The sequence below is a fragment of the Pyrgilauda ruficollis genome, unplaced genomic scaffold, assembly GCF_017590135.1.
Source record: "Pyrgilauda ruficollis isolate IOZ18807 unplaced genomic scaffold, ASM1759013v1 scaffold101, whole genome shotgun sequence".
Classification (NCBI taxonomy): Eukaryota; Metazoa; Chordata; class Aves; order Passeriformes; family Passeridae; genus Pyrgilauda; species Pyrgilauda ruficollis.
In genome coordinates, this window is record NW_024508213.1 from 1,154,457 (window position 1) to 1,159,748 (window position 5,292).

Genomic DNA, 5,292 nt, shown 5'->3' on the forward strand with positions numbered 1-5,292 from the left:
ACAGAAATAATGCTTAAGTAGTTAAAGTTACTCTAGGAAACTAACAACTCTGCACATTAATATTTATGCACAGCATGCAGGGGCCATTTGAACACAAACAGAGCAGAATTTTCCCTTTGCAAAACAGCATTATGTGGGGAGAGATGGGGCACTCCCACTGCTCTGCTCAGGCTGGAGGCAGTTTCCTTCTCTGCAGGCAACTTCTCCAAGGTCCATCTCATTATAAACCCAGCAGTTTGCATGTTCTTCATCTATAGTATTTCTTATGCCAGTTTTTGTTTCCTCCAAATCTTTTCTTTAGGAGGGAGTCAGCCTTTAGTCCCTGTAGAAACTATTGCTGACTGTTCAGGGAGAACCCAGAGAGCAGAAGAGTGGAATTGATACCCAAGGCTACCACTTTGCGTGCTCTTCTTCCTTTTGTTCCCTCAGAGTATTTCTGCAGCTCTCTGGGGCTCCAAGCTCACCCAAAGTTGCCTGTCATGGGACTCTTCAGCTCTTAGAGGCCAGGTTCTTTCTTATAAGCAAGAGATCAAAGCCTCTTGCACTGGGACCATCCACTATGGTACAGAGCCCACACGAGGTAGCTGTAAATTGACTTAATGTTTAAAAAAACCTACAAAAGCACAAACAGGCCCTCCCCTTATTAACAAAACAAAGCTTGACTACTGCACACACCATTATGGAACCTCTGAACAGCTGCAAAATAAATAGCAGCAGTTGAACTTTCTGTCCTGCAGAGCAACAAAGGACTCTGTTTTCACCTACCCCTGGGAGCCCCAACCTTAGCCTTTTGTAAACCTTCTTCCTGGCTCTTTCCTCTGCAAATTTCCGTTAAGTTTAGGAGCACTGTCAGACTTCCCAAGGCATGCAATGCTGTGCAAATTCCACTTCCTCCTTTTCCCTCATCAACTTGAAAAGAGCTCACAAGATCTCTTAGTGAAAGACTTAATGTCAATATAAGCACACATGTAGCTGACAATCCCTTGCTCCTTCTGCTGTGGAAAGCTATGTGCTGTAAAATAAATCTCAGTGAGGACAGTAACATACCGTGATGTATTACATATTTGGAAAGCAATTTGACTTCTAAAAACATAGAGAAGATGGGCAAACAGCGCTGTCACCTCCTATACTTGCCTATGCACTTAAGATACATAGAGGAAAATATATTGGACTGAACAAAATAAGTAAAATAAGCATGAGCTTACATTTATCAGAGTTTAAGAGGAAAAAGTATTAAATGTAATTTATTATATGCATAACGTTCCATTATGTTGTAAATAATGCCATGATAGTGTATTGCTGTAGTTTGTTCTTGGCTGGTGATAGAGTTCTGTGGTAGTGCTGTGTAAGTTGTTTTTTATTTTATTTTTTTCCCCTCAAAGCATACGTAGTAAAGATGGCAGAGACCACCCCACACTCTGGTTTCCCAGTTGTTCTAGAGCAAGAAGAAATGTGAGATGCAGGTTTTTTTGTTGTTGTTGTTTTCTTACATGACAATATTTCTTAAGGTAAGAGAGATGAGATTAAGGCAAAACTGCCACCACCACTGTATGAAAAACACTGTGTTTGCAACTGCCAACAAGAGCTAGCGCAATTCAGATCATCCATCCTTGTGAAAAGGGAGGCAAAATTCCACAACCGGGGAACAGCAGCTTTCTGGTGCCATCTAGTACGTCCTTTGGTCACAAACAGAAAGATGAGGAAGGAGAGTTGTTAGACCTTATCTCAGGCTTTACCGGCTTTGCAGCATTCTGCTTTAAGTAGCAAAACCAATAATTCAATTTTGAACCAGGCAAGGTAATATGAAAACACCAAGCATCTTGGCTAGATCAACTTTGGAAGTGAGATTACAGTTACAGATCAACCACACTGCAAATGTAAAGGGCACTTGTCACTGAAAATTACCAGGCAAAGATGGAGAGTCCTTTTATTTTTTTTTTTTGGGGGGGAGAAAAAGTGAGCTGCTTCTAGTTTTTACTGACAACATTTCTGGTGGTTCCTCTGCCCAGCTCTACTGAATGCTGCACACACAGAGCCAGGTGGAGCAGCAGCCTGAAGCACAAGTCCATCATTAATAAGAACACTTGGTCTTCTCAGGTGCAGAAAGAAGCCCATATGCAAACCTCAGAGACTAGATGTGGGGCTCCTGCATCTTTGCACAATACAGGAGAGAGATGTGTGTTTCACTAACAGAGGCACTCAGCAGCATTTTCTCCTTCTGTTAAATGACCTTTTTGTTACATTTGTTATTGCAAACAGTTCCAAGCAGAATTAATTTAAAAATTATTTTTATGCTAATTGGAGAATTTCTAACATTTTCTTGCGAAGCAGTAGATAGAAATATTCCTGGATCCTGATTGTATTTCTTTATCTCCCACCTCCCTTAAATGTTGACAATAAAAACACTAACCTTCCTAGGTAGCATGGTGAGAAGACATTTTGTGATGAATATTAAAAATAAATGCATGAGGTAAACCTGCTGTTATTTCTGATTGTTATATGAAGCATGAGTAACACTAATTTAAATGTTGGCAACTAAAAAACTGCAAAGGAATAAGAAAACTGTGTTCAATTCTGGTTAAATGGAAGACAAGAAGTTGTTTCTAAGTTTTCTAAACTACAACATTTTCTTTCTTTACTATCATTTCCCATAGCTTATATGAATTCGGAGCTGGTGAAATATACATCTCTGCTATGTGTGTCTGTCACCAGATCAAGAAGAAAATACAAACTTTTTATAATTTTGTACCTGTAACAAACATTTGTATTTTTTGAATTAGAAACAAAATGCTTTTTGTCTTTTGGTCCAACTAAAACTTTGTGTATTATTACTATTATTACCCTTTTGGAAAACCTGACATATAAGTTTATGCTGTTTTACAGTTTATAAATAAATTATTATAACCTTGCCAACAAATCCAGCATCAGTACCTTATTTATTATTACAAATTATGATTATGTAGATGAGGCATTCATACAGTTTGCATGCCTATCTCCTACTGTTGATACTGCTTTGTTGCTTACAGTCAAGAATAATCCAGTAAATGGAGAAATCCAAGAGTGTTCCTCCTTAGAGCAACTATCTATGCCTCAACTTCAGACATATGCTGATTCAGTGGCATGGAACACCTCTCTTTGTCAGCACCACTCTGCTAGCTCTGGCTCATGTTGGTTACAGAACACCTGGGAAAGCTGCAACCCACCTTAGAAACTTTGGGAAATCATGCAGTCTCCAGAAGGTTCTAACACTGGAATAAGCAGAGGCTGGAAAGAACCATCAGTAGGTTCTCACTGGAAAGCCCTTTGGGTAAGTGTAAAAGACTGGGCAGAAAGCTTGTCAGGGCAGGGACGACACAGACTTTGTGAGATGGTTTGAAATGACCGATGGTCTTGGAGATGCACACCTCTATCAAGCAGATGGCCTGTGAGGGACTCTACAGCGCTTCAGAGGCAGCACACACAGCACACGCAGCCCCTGCAAAAGGCACTCACACAACCTTCACAGACATCTGTCAGTAAGGCAGAATAAAGCATTCTGACACAGCGACAGCAGTGCCAGGGTAAGAAACAGGAACCCAGCCAAAACAATCAGGAGAAAGTACAGACAACAGTGTGGAGACACCATCAATCACAGCCTTTTTTTCTCCTGCAAAAAATACAACTTGTCACCAACTCTTATGGCAAAGGGTCTGACTGGGAAAAAAGATAATCACATGTGGCTTAACACATAGGGAAACAGGGAATAAAGATAACTGCAATAGGAAAAGGCATGAGAAAGAGAGAAGATAAGGAGAAATCCTCAAGTTCCTTCTTTACACCTCATTCCTCTATGCAACTGCAGACAGAGGGGAAAATAAGATATGCCCTGCTCTCCTCTTCCCATAATCCACGTTGTTCAGTCAATAGTGGCTTTCATGTATCAGCATGTGTTCCAAAACCAACACAGCTTGCTGTTGGTACACTTGCATACTCTGTTCATCATCAACACACACCAGCCCAGAGAAACACTATGTGCAACAGGTTCTCAACACTCTCATTTGCTAGCATTGTTGATGCATCCAGTAACAAAACAGGACTGAAAGTACCATGTTTACCTGAGCACAGCATTCCAAAAGAAATGTAGCACGTCCAGCTCAAAACACCTTGGAGACATGATACGAAAACGCAAACCTATCTCCATGTAACAGAAGTCTTTCATAATGTATACATACATTAAACAAGTGTGAAAATGCAAAACTTTGAATAAACTTTTTGTTTCCTTCCCCCAAAAACTCTCATATTCCACTGTCAACTTGGCATTTCAGTTTTCAACTTTTTACTTTAAGAACTGATTTTTTTCCAGATCTGACCTTTTTACAGATCTTACAAGCTTGACTGCAAAAGTTACACTCCATTCTGACTAAGTTTCACTCCCAAATAGCTTTTGGGAGCTGTTGAGGTGGAAAGTGAACATTGTAACTTACAAAAGCTGATGGAGAACATGAAGTCCCACATTATATGCCAAGTGAGATGAACAAAACTTTATCAAGAAGTGAGCAGTAAAAACTAAGCTCAAGGATTAACCACAAACTGTAAAATACAGGTTATCTTACAACATCCAAAGCAACACCTGTTGCCTCAACAAGTCTTCATGCTCTGACATTTCTCTTATGTCAAGTAAGTCATTAAGTCTGTAACTAGACAGGAATTTTAATTCTAGTTTGAATCTGCAACCAATACTGAGTAAGAAGAAATCAAATTATGCAATTATGAAGTGTGATAACAGCATTTAGCCACCAAACTCTGCACACCCCTTCTGTTCCTACATGGCTCCAGAAACACTCCCTTCTGCTTGTTCTCTGGTACTTGATCCCTCCAAGCCCTCTCCCTCCTCTTGGTCCTCTGTGCTGGCAGAGCCCTTCTCCAGGACATGCAAGTAAGGTGGAAGGTGTGGGGGAAGGAGCGTACCAAAAAGCATCCCTGTCTGTGGTGTGGCTGTCCCTATCCCAGAACACTTTCCCATCCTGGGAGTGGGGCAGCCTCGGATGCTGCTGTTCTATTTACCTGCTGCAAGCTGACACAGACCTCGGGGTCAGGGATCACCTTGCTCAGGCTCCCAGCCCACAGGGGTACCAGTACATCTAAAACAAGTTTCTGCTGTAAGGGCTGTTTTCCTTCCCACATACACATCCTTCACTACCAGAGCTGTTCTAACAAGCTCCACATCTCCTTACAACAACAGAACAAATTCTGTCATTTAAGTTAGCCTTATCTTTGTCTCCCCCTAAAATACTGAACTTTCATTTTGGAAGT